Source organism: Natrix helvetica (assembly GCF_964273705.1).
Source record: "Natrix helvetica genome assembly, chromosome: 2".
In the NCBI taxonomy this organism is placed as follows: Eukaryota; Metazoa; Chordata; class Lepidosauria; order Squamata; family Natricidae; genus Natrix; species Natrix helvetica.
The window spans coordinates 12,589,859-12,613,276 of NC_138552.1; the positions used below are offsets into that span (position 1 = coordinate 12,589,859).

The 23,418-nt window shown below is 41.5% G+C and overlaps 1 protein-coding gene across 1 annotated transcript in view; it reads left to right on the top strand.

Annotated features, from left to right (window-relative positions):
* Positions 1-23,418, top strand: part of DCC (DCC netrin 1 receptor) — a 1,323,879-nt gene that overhangs the window by 321,118 nt on the left and 979,343 nt on the right. The gene's annotated exons all lie outside the window — the stretch shown is intronic.

The following is a 23,418-nucleotide window of genomic DNA, read 5'->3' on the forward strand; positions in this document are numbered from 1 at the left end:
AGATCGTGAATGAGGGGGGCCTTGTTAACAACGGACCTCGCATTGCATAACAGCAGCCTCAGGCCTTGGGTCTGTAACTCTTGACCACCTAGAACGCGGGGGTTGGTACAAGTGACCGGGTGTAACCAGCAACCACGGTCTCCCAACCGACTGTAGGTTCTTAAGCTGTCCTCGTATCTGCCCCTCCCTGCGACCGTTGGAATTAAAGAGCCCTGTATAGGAATGGTGTCCTCCCCCTCCTCCTCCCTTCCACCCCTTCTGTTCGCGACCACACCTGGAGGCCCGGCTCTCACATCGCTCCTGGTCTGACCCACCCATGATAAAGATATTGATGAGCGAAACAGTTTCCAAACTACATATTAAAAAGAGATTTTACTGAGTGCCGCAGTTTGGATGGGAGGCAGGTCAAACTAGAGTCACCTCTTTCATCTCGAGTGAGCTAAAAACTATCCCAAATTGCTTTGATTAATGTTGGGCTTGGCTTGATCTGTGCTAAAGGAAAGCTGAATCTTGGTCCCTAGCTCAGAATACTAATGTGCCTCCCAACAGCAGTGTTTTATACATGGCCAAATCTTTCTCTGATGCCAGTGATTTATCTTGAGAAACAGGAATCTATTGGCCCATCTCATGCCCTTGGCCAACTTGACTAGAAATTAATTCCAGAGATGAGGGAGCTGTCTCAGTCCAGGGCCAAAAGGAAGAAAAACGACATCCAACCTTCCTTTTAGAAGTTGTTTCCAGTCTTCAGAAGTGTTTCCACAACTCTTTAGGGAGTGACTATGGATCGATAATAAGCTTAAACTTCAGATGAAGAAGGATCCAAATACATTCCAGAAATCTTAAGCAAAAGGGTCAATTGGCAAGTGATGATAACATTCTCTGTTTAGGGCAGATTGCTATGTCTAATCTAGGAACTATTTCACCACAAAATTAATTAGTAGCTGTAATTCATTAAGGGATCTTAAAGATAATGGGAGTGGATTTGTGAGGCCCAACAAAATGGGTCTAACACGGGAAGTGTCAAACACGATTTCCTTGAGGGTTGCATCGGGGTTGTGTTTGACCTCAGGGGACCAGAGTGGGTGTGGCCAGCATGTTACTCGTGTCGGGGGGCGGGGGTACCTGTGGTGGCCCGAGCACTCTGCCAGTGAAAACAGGCTCCCAAGCTCCATTTTCAGCTGCCAAAGCCTCCTGCAACCCTCTGCCAGTGAAAACGGAGCTTGGGGAGTGCCATGTGTGGCCCTCACGAGCTCCATTTTCACCTGGGATGGCCTCCTGCAACCCTCTGCCAGAGAAAACGGAGTTTAGGAGGGCCACATATGGCCCTCACGAGCTCCATTTTCGCTGGCAGAGGCACCGTGGGCCAGTCCTTTGCTGTTTCCAGGGTGGCCCTGCTGGCAAGATCTAAGCACCCCGCTGGATATGGCCCCGGGCCTTGAGCTTCATACCCCTGGTATAGGACAACTTAGTGCAGCCAACTCAGCACGGCCGACTTGCTGTGGGACAAGAGTTACACTAATATCAAAGAAATGGTGGAATAGAGTCATTAAAGAAAGGATGCAAAAGGAAGGACAAAATGAAAAGTAAATGACAAAAAAAAATGAAATAAAAATGTAAAATTATTTTACATACTTGAATTGGTGAATTGACACTGAGTGAATTGGCCATGGCAAGTTAACCCACAATGATTTGGCCATGATGAGTGGGCCATGGCAGGTTTTTCTCTGGTGGGTTGGTGATGGTGAGTTGGCTGTGTCAAGTTGTCCCATTTCCCAATAAAATGAAAGTGATCTGGCATTGACAGCAGTCTGACAACGGTGGCTTTTCTCTTCCCAAACATATACACACTGAGTAGCGTTCTGCTGATATACCAGTAGTCTTCAATTTACTGATATACCGGTAGCCCTCAATTAAAAACCATTCATTAGGTGACAGTTCAAAGTTACAATGGCACTGAAAAACGTGACTTTTGAGTGTTTTTCATACTTACAACCGTTGCATGATCACATGATCAAAAGCTGAACGTCTGTTGTCAACTGTTTCATGTTTATGATGGTTGCTGTGTCCCAGGGTCATGTGATCACTCTTTGCGACCTACTAACAAGGAAAGTCAATGGGGACCTGATTCACTTAACAACCATGTTACTTTCAGATGCTTTGCAACAGGCTCATATATATGACCATTGCAATGTCCAGGGGGATATTTGATTACCTTCTGCCACAAGCAAAGTCAATGGGGAAGCCACTTTCTCTTAACCACGTTACAAATGTAACAAGGGCAGTGATTCACTTAGCCGTGGCAGGCAAGGTCGTAAAATGGGGCAATATTTACTTCACAATGGTCTTGCTTAGCAATAGAAATCCTGGGCTCAGTTGTGGTCATAAGTCAAGGGCTACCTCTAAGTAATGCTTTCAGACTCGAAAAGGAAGCCTGATTCACTTAACAACTGTGTAACTAACTTAACAACTGCAGTGATTCACTGAACAACTGTGGCAACAAAGGTCATAAAATGGCAAAAACTCACTTAACAACTGTCTTGCTTAGCATTGGAAATTTTCGGTCAACCAAGAACTACCTGTATTAGGGTGGGGGGTGGGGGATATGCTTGGGAAGCTACAATAGGGAAAAAATCTGTGGTGGGATTCAATTTTTTTTTACTACCAGCTCTGTGGCCGTGGCTTGGTGGGCGTAGCAGGGGAAGGATACTGCAAAATCCCCATTCCCTCCCGATCAACTGGGACTCGGGAGGCAGAGAATAGAATTATGAAAAACAGTATTTGGAAAAATTTGCATTTAAACAGCAAAGTCGGGGAGTTTTACATTAAAAAAACCAATCATCCCTATTGTAAATCCTATTTTTAAAATGCATACGTTTAAGGAGAGAATTGGAGAGAAATTGGTGCACTTTAAACACCTAAAAATACTCTCTGTTCTTTAAAAAAAAAGAGATATAGCAGACTACTGCTTTATACACACAGATAGGAAAATAAGTCTGGTTTTACCCCATCCATATTTTCTTGCACTCTTTTACAAAACAGTAGAGGCCACACTTCCTGCTTCTCTATTTTGCATATTATGAGTTGATATATTCTCCTTAGGTTTTGAACAAGTGGTGGAAAAAGAAATAATTCTTTGCCATTGGTTTGAAGGTTACTGTTTTGTTTCACCAAAACAATGAAAAACTGCTAATCCAGAAAAAACTGCCTCATCATATTCCTCCATCAAACTTTTTCTCTTCTTCTTAAAGAGATTTTCTTTGATGCCTTCTGATGTCATCTGATGGTGTTGTAGCAGATTCCTTATCTGAAATCTGCGGGGAAATTTGCTATTATCTTATCTTTCTGATTAATTGTAAGATGATTTTATCTTACAGTTAATAGCACTTGGAACATTTTTGCACACAATGACAGTAATTATGAAAAGCCTTTTTTTTTAAAAAAAAATGAAATCCAGAATCTGGTCCCTGAGTATGGGATTGAACACTAGAGTCATTATGTAAATACTTTTTCCAGTTCGGTTTTTACAAAATCTACAATATCTATATCTAGATCAGTGGTGGGATTTAAATTTTTACTACCGGTTCTGTGGGTGTGGCTTGGTGGGTGTGGCAGGGAAAGGATCCTGCAAAATCCCCATTTCCTCTCGATCCGCTGGGACTCGGGAGGCAGAAAATAGATGGAGGTGGGGCCAGTGAGAGGTGGTATTTACCGGTTCTCCAAACTACTCAAAATTTCTTCTACCGGTTCTCCAGAACTGGTCAGAACCTGCTGAATATCACCTCTGATCTATATCTATAGCTATATACACAATGTGTGTGTGTGTGTATATATATATGTATTTGTGTCAACTGATAAGGAACAGAGCCCGTGGCTTAGTGGCTAAAACTCCTGCCTAAGATATATACAGCCCGGGTTCAAATCCCAGTAAGGGTATGGCTAGCTGATGAGAGCTAATTAGCTTGAAATAGATCTATACTAGTCTCCCTTTATTTATTTATCAGTACAAATATAACACACACACACACACACACACACACACACACACACACACACACACACACACACATATATATATATATATATATATATATATATATATATACACACACACACACACACACATACATACACACAATGTAGTATATCATCAATAAAACTAATGAAGTTGATATAAAAATAGCAATGCATTTCAAGCAACTGTGGATGCATTAAATAAAATATTCATTTAATTCATTGTTGAAGCCAGCATTTTTCAAATAATACATTTTAGGCTTCAACCAATATCAACCCTGGAGGTTTTTAAGAAGAGATTTGACAGCTATTTGTCTGAAATAGGATAGGATAGGGCTGTGAAACTCCTGGCCCATAGGCCGGATGCATCATGTGCTGGCCACGCACATGCCCGGTTTAGCGAAGGGAAAAAAAGTCCTGATATATCATGTGACGACGTGAGTTTGACACCCCTGGTATAGAGTGTCAGATCTGTCACCTCACGCTGGTGCTCTCCAATCGTTCAGCACCAGTCTGCCCTGAGTGCTGAGAGGGAGGGAGAAAGAATACTTGGGTGAAGGGGAGTGAAAGTAATAGACATGTGTGCCTGTCAGAGAGAGTGTTTGGGGTCATTTCCCTGGGAGAAGAATGTAGCTGCGAAACAATCTACATTCAGAGTGACCATTTCAAAAACATCTTCTTTGACAATGATTGGTTGATGTGGGATGATCAATGATGGAACGTGCCTAAGACAGGGAAAGTTACACTTACAGATTTGACGTACAAATTTCATTTCTGGTTTTGCTTTATTGTAGTCCACTTGACCTTTAGTGAACTATACCTTTCTCAACAAATGGAGTCAAGGATCCTTCTTACTTAAAGGCTCAAGTCGAGGCAGGATTGACAAAGGGACCTTGGAGGTCTTCTAGTCCAACTCTCTGCACATGCAGTAGACCCTATACCATTCCAGACAAGTGGCTGTCCAGTCTCGTCTTCAAAGCTTCCAGTGATGGAGGAGCACCCACAGCTTCTCAAGGCAAGCCATTCCACTGGTTATTTATTCTCACTGTTAGGAACCTTTTCCCCCTTAGTTCTGGGTTGGTTCTCTCCTTGATTAGTTTCCATCCATCGTTTCCTGTCTTGACTTCAGGTGCTTTGGGAAACTTTGGGAGTTGCACCCTGCAAAATTATACAGCGGTAGGCTTCAAAAATTTTAGCAATGGGTCTGCCCAGTTGCTGGGTGGGCGTGGCCATGGTGGGTGTGGCCTAGTCATCCTCTTGCACCATGGCAGATGAGGCATTTTTGCCCTCGCCGGGCTCTGGAGGCTTTCCTTGAGCCTCTGGGAAGGCAAAAACAGCCTCCCCAGGCTCTGGAGGCCCTCTGGAGAACGGAAACGGGCCTGTTTCCAGTGTTCCCGAACTTCTGTTAGACCCATTTTTGCCCTCCCTGAGCCTTCACATAAGCCCTGCACTTACCTGCATCTAAAACAGGCCGCGTGGGGACTCCTGGGAGGGGCATGGTGAGATGGGCGGGTCCAGCCAGGAGTGGGATTTGGGGGTTCTCCGAACTGCACAGAATCTTAGCCAGAGGTTCTCCTGAACCCCTGCAAGCCTCCAGCAGCCCACCCCTGAAAGTATCACTTTCATGTGATGTGGAGACTCTAGAAAGAGTGCAGAGAAGAGCAACAAAGATGATTAGGGGACTGGAGACTAGAAAGAAGGACTAGGGGAGACATGATAGCAGTGTTCCAATATCTCAGGGGTTGCCACAAAGAAGAGGGAGTCAAGCTATTCTCCAAGGCACCTGAGGGTAGAACAAGAAGCAATGGGTGGAAATTAATCAAGGAGAGAAGCAACTTAGAACTGAGGAGAAACTTCCTGACAGTTAGAACAATTAATCAGTGGAACAACTTGCCTTCAGAAGTTGTGAATGCCCCAACACTGTAAGTCTTTAAGAAGATGTTGGATAGCCATTTGTCTGGAACGGTATAGGGTTTCCTGCCTAGGCAGGGGGTTGGACTAGAAGACCTCCAAGGTCCCTTCCAACTCTACTATTGTATTGTATTGTACTCCAGATATGACTGCTTGGTTGCAACCAGGTTTCTCTCTTACAATTGAATGGCTTATTTTATTTTTTCTTCCTCACTGAGCAATTTATCATTCCCAGTATGCATATGTTGCTTTTAAAGAGGAAACATGCCAGGCTATCAGGAGCTGTTTGAAGGAATTATAGCAAATTTCATCACAGAAGGTAGCAGGTGATTACAATCAATAATCAATCAATCCACTTGTGACAGTTATCATACATCAATTTCAAAGCAGAGAATTCTGACTGCTGTTTCTGTCTGGGAAACCCGTTTTGGAAACACATTTATATTTGAAGAGTATTGTATATTTCTCTCTGCTGGAGAGAAGGGAAGCAGTCATAAACTTCTCAGCAACGCTGTCCGCATTTCAGAGTAGCCATTAAGACTGTGGCAACAAAGGAGATTGAATTGAATATAATGCAAATTGGTGTTTTTATGTTGAAAATCTGTCAAGATCCTGGTGGATCTGCCATTAGTGTCAGCCTCAGTAATTTTGCATGCCAAGCAATTTTATTGGCTTTAATGCACCTAATTGCCACATTCTGGTAATTTTTTATTGTATATTAATTTATTTATTGCATTTATATGCTTCCCATCTCACTGTCCAATTTGACTCTGCACCGTTGGCTATAAAATCATATATATATATATATATATATATATATATATATATATATATATATATATATATATATATATATATATATATATATATATATATATATATATATATATATATATATATATATATATATATATATATATATATATATATATATATATATATATATATATATATATATATATATATATATATATATATATATATATATATATATATATATATATATATATATATATATATATATATATATATATATATATATATATATATATAAATAGTAACGTTAACAGGATTAGGTACAAAACTAAAAAAAAAAAACCAAAAGCAGGATTGGTGTATGAGGATTGATTCCTATGAGTTCACCAGCATAGGGTACCCCCATCTGTCACACCTGCCACAACTTAAACCTCTAAGTAGAAATGGTCCTTGGCTCCATTGGTTGGGAAATGTATAGTTTTTATTAAAAGTCAACTGTACTGCAATAGTGCAAAACCAGAACTGAGAATTGTGCACTTACCACCCAAATTCAACTCTTTCCTTCCAGAGCTATCTAAGTGCATGAAGCCACTTGAATGATATACAACCAGGCATGGCTAGGAAATTGGGGTGGAAATATCTTCTCCATTTTCTCCAAAGTTTTATTCCTCTGTTTTTCTGCCTCATTCTCAAAAATTGTCAAATTTTAATGTTGTTCTTTTAAAACGTCAGGCAGAAAGAACTTTTTAGAACCCTGGGAGTCTCTGCTACTCTCCGTCCTCTTTTTCCTAATCTAAAGAATTAACAAAAAAACATGGAAGGAAGCTTTCATTTTTTTATGTTTACTTCTGACACCATTGTTTGAAGTTTAGATTTAGGGGAGATGCAATCTGCTTGCAAATTGTCAGAAAGAAGAACAAGTAATTCCTTGGTTATTTTGGCTAACTTAGAAAGAATCCCTCAACTTAAATCTGGAGATGTTCACTATTTTTCCTCCTTTAGGAAAAAAAAAATCTGGGAGCCATTTCTTTTCCATCAAATAGAATGAGAGTGAAATATTACTGTTTTCCCCCCAAAATAAGACCCAACTAGAAAATAAGCCCTAGCACCATGAAGACGAATCTATGGCATGCGTGCCACAGGTGCCATGCATAGTCCTCTCTGTGGGCACATGATCCATCGCCCCAGCTCAGCTCCACTGTGCATGCGACCACACCTCCCAGCAACCAGCTGGTATTTGGGTCTCTGCCACACATGCGTGAGGAGAAGGGTGCATGCGAGAGATGAGTGCATGCACAGGGGGGGGGCAGGGGGTCATGTGGATATGCACAGGGAGCACAGGGGGTTGTGCATGCATGCACAGGGGGTGGGATGCATACAGGGGGTTGTGCGCATTGCATTATGGGTGCACACACTTTTTGCACGCCACAACAAAAAGATTAGCCATCACTGCCCTAGCATGATTTTTCATGTTTCTTGTAATATAAGCTCTAACCCCCCAAATAAGCCTCAGTTAAGATAATCAGCCAGACGGACACATTTAGTACTGTATTTTCCCGAATATTAGACCTAACCGGAAAATAAGTCCTATTGCATCTTTTGGAGCAAAAATTAATATAAGATCCGGTCTTATTTTTAGGGAAATGCGAGTAGAGACAGGTGTATGATGTTTTGTTTGATTGTCTTTGATACAGCGATACAGCCACAAAAACGGCATTTCTTCTGCCAAAATATTGACTTATGTTAAATACAAAAGCAGACTTTTCTCTTCTCCTTCATTTATGAATTATAAAATGGAGATACAGTCAGCCTTCATTTGAAGGCCTTTCTTTACATAACTTGCAAAGTTAACAGATTGTGTGTCTCTGAATGCTGTGCTTCCTTTTGCCGATAGGCAAATACAAGCTAGGGGGAAAAAATGTTTTCGCTTCTGTTAAACCTCTCCTGGGATTTGCAGCTTCTCTGGCTCCTGCTTAGAACTGGAAGCAAATTTATGAGTAAAGAAGCAGGAAAACCAGAGCCTTTTTCATTTCCCTTTCCCTTTGAGCAGCATGAAAGAAGAGAAAAGAAAAAGAAACAATGGCAAACTTCTGAAACTTACATTAGTTTAGGGTGGAACAAGACTATACTGTACACTGTCAATTCTGTTGTTTTTTTTAAACTTACGAACAAAGGAGAAAATATCAAAGCATTGAATTACCCACTGATTTATATTCTGCTCCCCATCAAATATTTGAGCCTATTATACATGTCAATGTATTTCGGTATTTCATTTGAGTATGTATTCAATATTCAATAGAATATCCATCCATCCAAATCTTGCTCTTTCTCTCTCTTTCTCTCACTCTCTCTGTCTCTCTATCATCTATCTCTGTCTCTCTCTCTATCATATCATATCATATCATATCACATCACATCACATCACATCACATCACATCTATCCATCCATCCATCCATCCATCCATCCATCCATCCATCCATCCATCTATCTATCTATCTATCTATCATCTGCCATTTATCACCTATCTTACATCTCCCTTCTTTCTTTCCTTTTTTCTTTTGTTCCTTCTTTTCTAAGCTTTTTTAATCTTACAAGATTATGCTCACAATTGGAGCATAATCTTGTATGAATGAAATGCTGAAGTTTTTCCTTAGCAATCAACTCGCTCTAACTAACTGCAACATAAGAACTTTCTCAGGCTGAATAACAACAGTTTTTTTTCCTCAACTGTGCCTGTTAAGAAGTTTCAACTTAGCTCTAATTGTACCTTTTCACAAAGGACTTTATGGGACTCATGATGTCTTTCCCCATGCTAACTTTTTATTCTTTTAATACTTTTAATACCATTCATTTTTCTATGGCCATTATTAACGATGCTTCAATTCTTATGATGTTAACTGGACAGATGATTATTTTTAAACCAATTAGCTTTTACTTTGAAGTTCTTTGTTGGGCTAACTATAAAAGTAAATGTAAGCCATTTTTCCAGGTTCATCCTTTTCATAGGGAAACCCCATTTTATCAGAGTATTGTAATAAATTGCTATTAAATGATCTTCCAATCCAGTTACTTATTGGAGAAAGTAAGGCCAGATTTGGCCATCACTTATCATTTATACACCTTTGGCCCAGTGGTGGGTTCCACATCCTGTTGCAACCGGCGTACACCACATGAATACGCACAGCACACACGCACATGTGTGCATATGTGTGCAGCACACGCATGCGTACTTACTGCCTGTGATGCTCTGCAACGCCTCCATGATGCCTCCACGATGCCTCTGTGACGCTCCTGCTGCTCTGTGGAGCATCGCACAGGCGCTGTACTCTCCATGCGCATGCACGGAAGTCCCGAAGAGCTCAAATACCAATAAGGAATGCAGACGGGCAGGCGGGCCCTCCGGAATGGTGTCCGGTGCTCCCAGCAGGCACCGGTGTGCCCATACCGGGGCGTACCGGTCGTAACCCCACCACTGCTTTGGCCCAATACATTTAAGACAAGGCACAGAAAAAGGCAGACATACTGGAAGTTACAGGGTGACTTTGGAATGTCACACAATTAGTGTGAGCTCGTTATTATTTATTATTTCCGACTAGGTCATCACACTAGTCATTTCTGGAGATACTATCATGGAATTGGATGTAGTGGACAGGTTGCAGACTGAGTCTTCTCTTTGTTGCTAGTCAGAGTCAGTTCAGCTTGCTCTGAATGTTTTCTTAGAACAGTGGCTTCCAACCTTTTGGGCACCAGGGACTGGTTCTGCGGAGAGAGGTGTGATGACCTGGGGCACGGGACAGAAGTAACACAGAGGCAACTGGCAGTTCAAACCGCCCCCTTATTTCCCCCAAATTTCCCCCAACGGTCCCAAGTTTCTGGCAAGTCCCAGAAGAAAGTGATGACACACACACACACACCTCAAGCAGCCTCTGGTGGCAAGTAGTGCAGCCAATCACAGTGAGCACCACAGCTGCAAAGCAAGGAATCCAGAAAGAATGCAAGGAATCCAGGAAAGTTCAAATGTCAGCACTCAACCTTCCAGGAATTCAATGTTTGTTCCTGAGAAATGCTCCTCCCCACAACGTCTCCTTAAATCTCAGTCTCCACGTGTGGCTTGTGAAGAGGGGTGGGGCGCTTTCCTCCCAAATAGCTGGGTAACTCTGTGCCGTTCTTGCCTTCTCTCCACTCTCCGTGCTCGAGGATCAGGAAGGGATCATCGCCTGAGTTCTGTCTCTCATATTCACTGCTTGGCCTCTCTTGCCCCCCCTTCCTCCCTGCCTACAAGCCATCCAATCCTGAATTCCCCTGGCCTGTCTGGGCCTGCTTCTCCTTATTTTCCTCCCAAGCCAACGAAGCCGCCCCCTTGATCTCCATTGCTCCAGTTCCGGCTCGTCTTCCTCCACAGATTCAAGCTCCAATGGGGGCATGACAAGAGGTTTTTCCATGGACTGGAGGGGGCGTGGTTTTTCATGCATCCCACGGATGGAGCTTTGTTTGCTTACATCCGAGTTTCTGGCATGCTGCGGACTGCTGCCGATCTACAGATTAAGGGTTGGGGATCCCTGTCTTAGAAGAACACTTTCAGAAGTTCATATATATATGGATAGGCATCTCAGGAGCTTGATAATCAATGCAGGTGACATGTGTATGAGAAATGTACCATTTAGCACCACTAAACTCTGAAAGAATGAAGGGTTTAATATTACATCTCCCTTTTTCATACTATTGGATACAAAATATTACCTATCCGGATTATGATTGCCCAAGATCTTGCAGAGTTGCCTTCAATTTAGTGGAGGAATGTGGACTGAGGGGTGAAGCCTTCATTGAATTTAATGCAGTTCCTTGCTTACACTGCATTTTGGTATTATTCTGCATTTTAACACTTTACATTTTCTTCTCGGCACTCGGTCTAACCTGCTGCTCGAAAGAATATAGGCAAATATTCACCAAAATCATGGTCTTTCATTGGCCTCTGAAGGATGATCTTTATTTTATTATTTCTCCGGTCTTGAAGGATGGTTGTTTATGAATTCAGGTGGGAACTTTTCTTGGTAATTTATTGTTTGCCATTTGCTTCAGTCTTGATTTTAAAAGGAAGCAAGTTTCACATTTGTAGAATCAATCAAAAACCCCGTGGGACTTTTGAGTTGTGCTGAGTCAGGCTTTTCTCACCCTTGTAGAGGGGGCACCTTTTCCTAGTTCTGTGTATGCGCATATGCGCCTGCTTATGTGTGTATAAAAAAATTCCCTTCTCACTCTAATGGGTTATAACTTGAGTACTACCTATGCTAGTTAACAGAAGGAAAACAGCTAAAATTGCTTCCATAATCGTCAGAGTAAAAACCAGTGACAAGTCCCTTTTTTCAGTGCTGTTGTAACTTCAGTCATTAAATAGATGGTTGTAAATCAAGGATTACCTGCATTCTTGATTCTCGTGATGCTTCCTGGAGCTGTTGTTTTGTGAATGGTGGGGGAAGATAGTTGGTCCAATGTTCAGAGGTGCGTTGCTCCCAGTTCAGTCCGGATTGGGCAACCTGGTAATAGTTGAGGCAGGAGGCTCCGCCCACCCAGCCAGATGCTTCTGCGCATGCGTGCGCATGAGCAAAGAAGTAGGGGGGAAAATAGAAACCTACCACTGCTGATGTTGTGTTGTTGAACTTGATGTTGGAGATGGCTTCTCAAAATGTCATGGGCAATCCAGAAAACAAATGCAGGAACCATAGAGCAAGTCAATTCAAAGTTTCCACTCAAGGCACAAATGACCAAGTTTAAATTATCATATTTTGGACACATTATGTAAAGACCTAGCTCTCTTGAAAGTCCATAATGCTGGAAAAAGTGGAAAGAAAGAAGAAGATGATTAGCAGTAAGATGGATGAACTGAATTGCTGCAGTGATGGGGGCATTGTTGGAAGGCAGCCTGGGGACTGGCAAAGGATTATCTAGAGTTGAAAAATCTAGAGTTGAAATTCACACATGAGCAACTCCGAAGCCTGCTCATCTCTGTCCTAATGGATATTAACTTTAGCATTTAACAAAATAGTTTTGCTGTAGTTGCTCCAGTAAACCAATGCTTGAAATACTTAATGCTTGATCATTCTTGACTCATCAGTTCATAATTTCATTTCATGGTTGTTTTCTTCATCTTTTGGTTAAACTCTATCCTAAACTCATCCGAATGGGATGCAGTGGCTTAGCCACTGAGCTTGTCGATCAGAAAGGTCGGCAGTTCAGTGGTTCGAATCCCTAGTGCTGCATAATGGAGTGAACACCCGTTAGTTGTCCCAGCTTCTGCTAACCTAGCAGTTCAAAAACATGTAAAAATGCAAATAGAAAAATAAGGACCATCTTTGGTGGGAAGGTAACAGTGTTCTGTTGCAAATGCCTCTGGTATTTAGTCATGCCGGCCACATGACCACAGAGACATTTTCGGACAGCGAAGTTTAGTTTTGAAACGGAGCTGAACACACACCCCTAGAGTCAGGAACGACTAGCACATATGTGCGAGGGAAACCTTTACCTTTACCTTTAAACCCATCTGAAATAGCAGGTAAATTAATGCTACTTCTCTTCATACCCCACCCTTTCAAGTCGTATGTATTATGCATGCATTCATTACAGATGCTTTCATGTCACACCAGTCCAGTGATGGGTTTCAAAAATTTTTAGAACCTCTTCTGTAGGTGTGGCCTGCTTTTGGGAGTGGCTTTCTGGCCATGTAACTGGATGGGATTGGCTTGCCAGCCATGTGACTGGGTGGGCATGGCCAACTTGTAATATGTGGTGAAACTCACTTAACAACGCTCTTGCTTAGCAACCCAAATGTTGGTTCAGAAACCCTGGCATTTGAAGCACGCAAGTCTTAAAGCTGTCAAGTTACAAGACCCTTGCACCCCTAACCCTTTAGAAAAAACCCCAGAGGTGTTCAAACTTGACAGCTTTAAGACTTGTGGACTTCAACTCCCAGAATTCCTCCTCCAGTCATGTTGGCTCAGGAACTCTGGCATTTGAAGTGTGCAAGACTTAAAGCTGTCAAGTTACAAGACCCTTGCACCCCTAACCCTTTAGAAAAAAACCCAGAGGTGTTCAAACTTGACAGCTTTAAGACTTGTGGACTTCAACTCCCAGAATTCCTCCTCCAGTCATGTTGGCTCAGGAACTCTGGCATTTGAAGTGTGCAAGACTTAAAGCTGTCAAGTTACAAGACCCTTGCACCCCTAACCCTTTAGAAAAAAACCCAGAGGTGTTCAAACTTGACAGCTTTAAGACTTGTGGACTTCAACTCCCAGAATTCCTCCTCCAGTCATGTTGGCTCAGGAACTCTGGCATTTGAAGTGTGCAAGACTTAAAGCTGTCAAGTTACAAGACCCTTGAACCCCTAACCTTTTAAAAAAAACCAGAGGTGTTCAAACTTATTATTATTATAACTTTACAGCTTTAAGACTTGTGGACTTCAATTCCCAGAATTCCTCCTCTCGCTCTTCATCTTGATGATGTGCGGCCGGGCGGGGGGAGGGAGCTGGAACCAGTTCTAAACGGCACTGTAGATTTGTGGAACCTCTTCTATAGGAGAGGTTAGAACAGGCAGGAACCCATCCCTGCACCAGTCTATTCTGACTCTAAGCAGTTCCCCCTCGCAAATACAATCATACAGTACAAACATAAATATATTATGCCATTTTATTGCCAGATGACAAGCCTAACTTAACATAGAGATGTAACAATAAACTGCACCTGCTGTGTTTTGGCCTGTATATATGTATGCTGCCGGCATAGACAGATGAAATTATAAAATCAGCCTATGGCATTCAGTTGAATGTAACATCATGGGACTTAGAAAAACAGCTGGGATTTAGAGCTTAAATAAGCCATCTGAACCAAGCCTGAGCAGCAGCACCTGATTCTTATGAATTTAGCTAGTTCTTCTGAGATTTCCTAAGGCTGATTCATGCAGTTAATTGAATGATCTTCTCAAAGGATTCTCAAACTCACATCTGATCTGAGGGTTTCCAAATCAAGGAAGCTCTTGGAATAAAACAAAATGACTAGCAAATCGATTCTGGACACTTTCATGAAGATCAGAGGGGTCATGCTATTTTCCAAAGCACCCGAAGGCAGGACAAGATGCAATGGATGGAAACCAATCAAGGAGAGAAGCAACCTAGAACTAAGAATACATTTCCTGACAGCGAGAACAATGAATCAGTGTAACCTTCCCAAATGGCTTCCAAACAAGCAAAGTCAACTTGGGAAGCCAGATTCATTTCACAACCGCACAATTCACTTAACAACTGCAGTAATTTGGGTAACAATTAGGCAAAGGTTTATTCAACAGGGCAAGAACTCACTTAACAATTGCCTTGTTTAAGAATGGAAATGTTGGGCTCAGTTGTAGTTGTAAGAGTCCTGGTGTTTCCATGGTTGGAATGCAGTATTGCAGGCTGACTCTGCCCTTAGTCTGGAGTTCGATCCTGCCAGGTTCGGGATTGACTCAGCCTTCTATCCTTCACAGGTGGGTAAAATGAGGACCCAGATTGTTGGGGGCAATAAGATGACATCGTAAAGTGCCTAGAGAGCACTGTAAAGCCCTGGGGGGCAGCATATTAAATCTACATGCTATTGCTATTTCTGTCGCTATCGCTACTGCTATTGCTATTTTAAGTTGAGGACTACCTATATCAGTGATGGAGAACCTTTTCGGAATCAAGTGCCAAAAAGGTCATGTGGAAATGTCACATGTGCACATGCGTTGGGATCACACTCCAGAAAATCTGAACTTCCGGGTTCACCTGACAATCACCTGGCCGGCGAGCATGCGCACACCAGTTTTTGGCACTGCCGCACACGAGGACAGCTGATTGCCATGCACACATGTGTGCCAGAAATCCGGAAGACAAACAGGAAAGGCCGTGCGTGCCATGCAATATGGTTTCCCGTGCCACTTTGGGCACACGTGGCATAGGTTTGCAATCACAGACCTATATCTACAATCAGTTGATATGTTCTGCTCACTCTTCCCAGCTTGATAAATGGGCAGCTGTAGAGTTGCAGCCAACAGTTGTAACCAACCAAGCACAACCCCTGTGCTCTGAAATCCTCTTCTCCTTGGAGAGAAATTTCAAAGGCAAATCTGGTTTTGTCCAATGGAGTAAAAAAAGAAACCATGATAAAAAGTAATGAAGATGTATTTTATTTATTTTTCTGCTTGGAGATTGGAGACGAGAGGATGTAAAACGGATGTGACTGGCTGTCGTTCTAAAGATATTTTCACAGTGCCCTCACTCTTTCTTTCCATGTAAGGAATTACATTTCATGCCCACGTAGGTGACGGAAAGCTCACTCTGCCCCTTGCCTCCTCCTATGCTGCATTTGTTTTCATTTCTTCTTGACACGGCTGTGATCCATGGTGCAACTCATTGCTGGAAGTTTTCCTCCTGAGAATAGACAAGAATAGACTGTCTCTCGAGTCAGACCTTGATGTGACTCTTGTGTTTTTACTGTCAAGTCAAGTCCAAGTCAGTCAAGTCAATCTGAGCATTAGAATAGGATAGAATAGAATAGAATAACAGAGTTGGAAGGGACCTTGGAGGTCTTCTAGTCCAACCTCCTGCTTAGGCAGGAAACCCTACACTACTTCAGACAAATGGTTATCCAATGTCTTCTTAAAATCTTCCACTTTTGGAGGCAAGTTGTTCCACTGATTAATTGTTCTATCAGGAAATGTCTTACTTCTAAATTGTTTCTCTCCTTGATTAGTTTCCACCCATTGCTTCTTGTCCTGCCCTAAGGTGCTTTGAAGAATAGCTTGACAGCCCCTGAGATATTGGAACACTGCTATCATGTCTAATTCTCATTCTTGTGAATTAATAAGAGTACGTTAGATGATACAGTTGGCCCAACAAAGGAATGAAAATACAAGGATATGATGAGATGTTTGTAAAGTCGTATTATATGTGTGTTTGTTCATAGCACCAATACTCAGAGTGCAACAATGCCACTTTCACAAGCAATATTTGCTAGCACTGGATGTAATAACTGTCAGGCACAAAGGATCAGGCCCATACATTAAATTGCAGTTTGAAGGATTTATTGCTCAAGACTATGCACAAGAATCTTGTCAAATGAAGTTCAATACTAAATTGGCACCAGATAAGAATCAGCAGAATTCAGAAAGGGTTGGATGGGGGTCTAGGATAACTCGGCACAGTCAACTTTGCACGGCCAGCTTGGTGTGGCCAACTTGACACAGCCAACTAGCTGCTGCCCATTTGTCATGGGGCAACTCGCTGTGGCCAAATTCACCATGGGACAGTCACCTGGGAGAATTCAGCATGGGATTAGTCCCTTTTATTTTTCCACAAGGCATTACAAAGGTAGTCTTAGGGATGTTTCCTTGGATGCAAAAGATAAAATCATTTTGATGAAATTGTGGTCAACAAAAGTTTAAAGAAACTAAATGAATCCTGCAGTGAGTTGTCCCACTGTGAGTTCGCTGAGATGAGTTGACCCCAGTGAATTGGCCATGGAAAGTTGGCTACAGCAAGTTGGTCATGGGAATTGGCTGTGGTGAGTTGTCCCATTTCGGTTGGATGCAGATTGTTTGTGGGAACGTTATGACCCTAAGCTAATGGTGCACTTGACTCCACCTCCCAGCTCTACCTGCTCTTCTACAGAAACTGAGAATACAAGATTTGATCTTGCACCAGTTTACATTCCCCATCTTCCTAATTCAGTGTATTAAACATGTCCTTGGAATCCATATCCCGGGATTTCAGTCAGGGGATATTTCTCATGAAAGGAAGTCATCGTGGGGTGGATGTTGAGGTGCTGGACTTGGAAAGAACCATCACTCTTAGCCATGGGACAGAAGAATCTGCAGAGGAAGTCAAAGGGGGCAAATGCTAAAAGCAGATTGTGTCATTGTGGCACCTGTATGAATCACATCAGTGTTGGGATTCAAATAATTTAACAACCAGTTCTCTGCCCTAATGACCAGCTGGGTAGGCGTGGCTCATGTGACTGGTTGGGCATGGCCAACTCAAGAACACTCAGGGCAATGTTTATGATGTAGAATAAGTTGACTTCTATAAGTGCCTTATTTCATAAAATATATTTATGTAAGAGTAATTATTTCAAATGTATCATAGGTCATACCTGAATGAAAAAAATGTGGAATGTTGAAGGAAGTGTTCTTTTAACTAAGCTCTCTAAATGGTCAGTTTGTAAGAAAAAAAATAGAGAGAGAGAGATCAATAGATATACCTTAATTACCGTATTTTTCGGAGTATAAGACGCTCTGAAGTATAAGGCGCACCTAGATTTTGTGGAGGAAAACAAGAGAGAAATATCTGCCTCTGCCTCCCAGCAATTTGCCTCCTTGCAACAAACAACACAGACAGTATAAACTGTTTGTAGTGTTATATTTCAGACTTTACTTGTATAGATGCTGTTAAAAATGATGTGCTTTCTGGAAGTATAGTTATTCTCTGCTATTTAAAAGAATATCACTTTTTTAAAACAATAGCACTGGGCCTCTTCAGATCAAGCATTTATTTTAAAAAACTTCTTCATTTTGTTAAGTTGTCTAGAACAATAATAAAGCAATCTTTAAAAAATAAGTCTAACAATTTGAACATTCTATAGGCATTTATAGTTGTCGACTTATCTTCTTGCAGCAAACAGCCTGATTAGCACAAGAAAAAAAATCCCAGCAATTTGCCATGTTGTGCAAACAGCAAGTTTCACTTTCAATTTCTCCCGATCATCAGCTGTTAGAGGCTGCAGGAATTGCTATAGCTTATTGAAGCCTCCGCAAGCCCCCATTTGCTGCAAGGAGGTAAATTGCTGGGAGGCAGAGGCCAAAGTTGGGACCGGTGGGTGAGGCTACATTCAGTGTATAAGACACACCCAAATTTTCACCCTCTTTTGGGGGGAGGGGGGGAGATGTGTCTTATACTCCAAAAAATACGGTAACTGACGGAGGAAATGGTTAGGAACTCAGTTGTTGGTTTTATCAGTGGAGACCAAGAGCATTACACATTCCAGAATATCAGGCAACAGCCAAGCTGTATGATTTTTCTAGGCGTTTGTCAGTGTATCCATACACACTTGGTGAAAATGAGCGACCAGTCCATGGTACGCTGAAAGTCTGTTTTACCGTAAACTCCGGCGTTGTGTGAACTGGCTTTTGGAATGAATTCAAAAGTCCTTAAACCAAAAGCCAAAAGTGCTGTAGTGACGTCAACCATGTCTGTGCTACGAGGCCACTGATGATCGGGGTGTTTCTGTGCAGCCTAATGATCAGTCCCAAATTCTGTCTGGCGGGTCTTGTGTGAAGAGGGAGAAGCACAATGGAGATTGGAATTGTTGCTTCTCTTCCGCATCCTCATGCCGGGTTTGGCTCTCCTTATTCGTTTTACTCTCCCTAGTTGCCGTTTTTAATCCAAATCTTTTTAAAACGACTTTTATAACCTCTCCAGTTTTGTCTACCTTTCCTCGAGGGGCTTCTTGTAAAGTATATGTGATTAAAACAAAACTTTTTATTGTATAAACCTTAAAGAAATGAGAAATCTTTTCTAAAAAAAAAAAAAGAACACTCAGGGCGATGGGCGCTTCGCCTTAGCTGTTCCAATGTAATAAGGGTTAACCGGAGAGGCAGTTTCTGTAAGCAGGGCAATAAAGATGAGGCTAGAAACAACACCAGAATGTTTCCTTACTGCCTTCCCTTCAGGATTAGCCCTGTAAAGTAGAAAAAAAACAAAAGGAGATTTCTTCCAACTGGTTCTCCGAACTGCTTAGAAAGTTAACAATCGGTTCTGCTGAATAGGTGCAAACTGGCTGAATCCCACTACTGAATCACATGCATATATGAGAGGGATGGAGTTTGCATTGAAATGACCCGTTACTGCTCTTGTCAAGTTGATGGAAATAATTGGGTCTTATGGATGTTTCTGCCATGAAAGCTCATTGGGTGAGTTTGGCCAATCAATACAATACAATAGCAGAGTTGGAAGGGACCTTGGAGGTCTTCTAGTCCAACCCCCTGACTAGGCTGGAAATCCTATACCGTTTCAGACAAATGGCTATCCAACATCTTAAAGACTTCCAGTGTTGGGGCATTCACAACTTCTGGAGGCAAGTTAATAATAATAATAATAATAGTTGTTCCACTGATTAATTGTTCTAACTGTCAGGAAGTTTCTCCTCAGTTCTAAGTTGCTTCTCTCCTTGATCAATCAATCAATCAATCTTGGGCCAACCTAGATCGCACAGATTTTTTTCAGAATTTATACTGAGCCCCATTTATACCCCACGCAAAGCCACCCTAGGTTGACCCCTTTTACGTTACCTGTTAGAGCAGTTGTGAAGGTGCCACTCTCCGTAATCAATGATAGCAAGCATTTTATTACAGAGTCTTCTGTAATTAAGTGGCCAGAGAGTTTCTATTTGGCTATGCCAGTTGCCAAAGGAGTTGTGGTGAAGCTGCACATCACTGCTTATTTTCTCTCTCTCTTTTCATCAGCATTCTATTCTGGAGTTTTCAGTTTGCCAATGGTTGGAAATAGAAGGAATGGCATCATGTGGATAATTGGGTAACAGACATGATGAATTGCTTCTCACTTGACAGCTAGCATACGTGCTAATATCTGTGATAAAATAGAAGTCATAATTTTATAGGAGGAGAAAAAGAACAAGAGGGGAAGGTTAGCAGCATAGAAGTTCCAGATTTTAAAGGCCATGTTAATTCTGGCAAGGTGAGATTATTCTGCATTTGGTCCATTCTGTCCAGGTGTTCCCAAAATTCCCTGAAATATCACATCATCTTCAGTACATCTTGTTTTGATAAGCAAGCATATGGAGCAGTATTGGTTATATGTCTGTACTAGAAACATTCTCAGTATCTTAAGGAGCTGATGAGGTCCCTATGATTATTTTATTCATCTACTAGCTGGATGCCCGTGCTTCACTACAAAACCATGTGATTGGATCAGCCTGCAGGCCGGATGAGTCACGTGCTGGCCACGCCCATATAAAGCATCTATGAGTTGGAACAGAGTTCCTTTCAGGTGGGAAGGGGGAGTAGAACATGTAACTCCTTAGCATCAATGCATGTTAATATAATATTGTATAAGAAATACTAATGATCTGATGATCATTTTGAAAAATCCTTTCTTAGTGAGCACCAAGAAGCCAAGAGGAACATACAGTACATGCCAAATTTCAAGTTTGTAGGCTTTATGGTTCTGGAGATTTCATGTGAGTGAGTGGTATTTAGCTTAAATGATAGATAGATAGATAGATAGATAGATAGATAGATAGATAGATAGATAGATAGATAGATAGATAGATAGATAGATAGATGATAGATAGATAGATAGATAGATAGATAGATAGATAGATAGATAGATAAATAGATGGATGGATGGATGGATGGATGGATGGATGGATTACTTGCCTGCAGGTATTTTAGGCTGAACAAAGGTCCAATCTACCCAGTTTGTTATTTTTTTCCTTGTAACTTTGTACTTTGTCTCTCTAGAGAGATTGTTGAGGATGAAATGCACATGACAGAATATCTTCAGGGCACAATCTAGGATTGTAATGCATTCCAATCCATGTAGCTAGGGGAGGGGTCTCCAAACTTGGCAAATTTAAGACTTGTAGACTTCAACTCCCAGAATTCCTCATCCAGCCATGAGGAAGTCTTTAATAGCAGAAGTCTTTAATATACTAGAACTCATTAAATGCATTCTTTTTCCCGAATCATTCCAGAATTAAACACAGTTTGAAGTTACAACCTTGGCAACTAGCAGAGTCCCATCATTCTCTGTTGGTGTGGAAAACAGGCATCAGACAAGTCCTCCAGATGTCTTTAAGTTGTCAGAATCCATAAATGAGGACCTTGTTTTCTTTCTGTAAAAAATTAACTGACAATGGTGAGGAAGGTGCAGTGGCCCAGCTGTTGGTATGTCATTCAATTTCCAAGATAGATTGAGGCAAAGTATCACTGTAGCATCCGAAGTTCTCTAAGGAAAAGTAAAACGTAGCCTTTTCATTCTTTTACTTCAAATCCAGAGGAGTGATAAAGGAATGACAGTTGTATGTCTGTAGAAAAGAGAGAAACATGAATTCAGCTCTCTGAATTCTGACCTCGGGCCTCTAATTTGGGATTAAGGGAATTGAAACCCAACACAACCAAAGGGAGCTAGTTTAGAAAAAAAAAGGGTTTTATTACTCAAATTGGATAAGTCTGACAAAATGGGAATTCTACCAGAACAATCCTATTCTCTTTACCTTTTTTAATTATATTTTTTTATTGAAGTTTAAAATTACAAAGATAAAAAGCTGATATAAACTGAGAAGAATACAAACAAAAAAGTGCAAACAGGGTGGGCGGGAAAAGGGGAAAATACATAAAAAGGAAAAGTGTATGTATGTATGTATGTATGTATGTATGTATGTATGTATGTATGTATGTATCTTCCTCCTTCATCAAGACAAGTATAAACCTTTTTAATAGCTTAACACCTCTAATATTTTAACCCAAACTTTCTTCATCCCATATCTCATCTTTTGAGATATTGGCAAATAATAAAACCTCGTCTTTCAGTATATTTTAACTTTAAACAAGTAAATCAATTTCATAATTCTTTCTTGCACTTTACTCAACACTTTGTCATTTTCTATAAATCTCTTCTCCCCATGTCTGATCTCATATCTATCAACAAATCTTTAAAACCTCATCATTCAAACATAGTCAAGAAAAATCCATTTAAAAGGTACTAGAAACAACAAATTGAAACTATTAATTTTAAAACCCTTCAACTGATGACCCAGAAATTAAGTTATCATCACCTTCTCTTCCAGAGGTGGGTTGCCAATTTTTCTACTACTGTTCACCTGATCTGGGCCAAACCAGGAACAACCCACCTGTGTTCTCTTCATCTCCTCTTAATTAAAATATCATAGTTTATAACTTTCCCTAAAAATATGTCCAAACTCTCTTCTTCCATATCTTATCCATAAACAAAATTTAAAGCTTCATCATTCAGGCCTAGCCAAGAAAAAACCATTAGAAGTCGTCCCATCCCATTCATGTTGGAAGCACCAAGGTGCTTCCGGGTTGAAAGAATTAGCTGGTGACATCACCGTTCTCCAGGGGGTGCCCGATTGAGGGCTTCTTTCATGTCCACATTAATATACCTACTTGAAATTGCATGATTTTGAACTCCTAGATGGGCAGGAGCTGGAGCGAATGACAGGAGCTCACTCCATCATGTAGCAGCACTCAGGTCTCGAACACGGGTTTGCTGATTGTCCACCCAGCATCCTAAGCACATGAGCCACCACACTCTGCATTAGAAGCTGTTAAAAAGAGAGAAACATATATAGTTTAACCTTGGTTAAATTGGCATCCTTTGGGAATCTAAGTTTTAACGTCAAGGTCTTGGTTATAACCAATCCCTTTAACGCAGGGATGTCAAACTCAATTTCACTGAGGGCCACATCAGGGTTCTGTCTGCTCTTGGGGGGCTGAGGGGGGGAGCCTGTGGTGGCCCGAGTGCTCTACCAGTGAAAATGGGCTCCTGAACTCTGTTTCTGGCAGCGATGGCCTCCTGCAACCCTCTGCTAATGAAAACGAAGCTCCGGAGGCCGCGCACGGCCCTCCTGAGCTCCATTTTCACTGGCAGAGGCACCGTAGGCCAGTCCTTCGCTGTTTCCAGGACCAGATCTAAGCA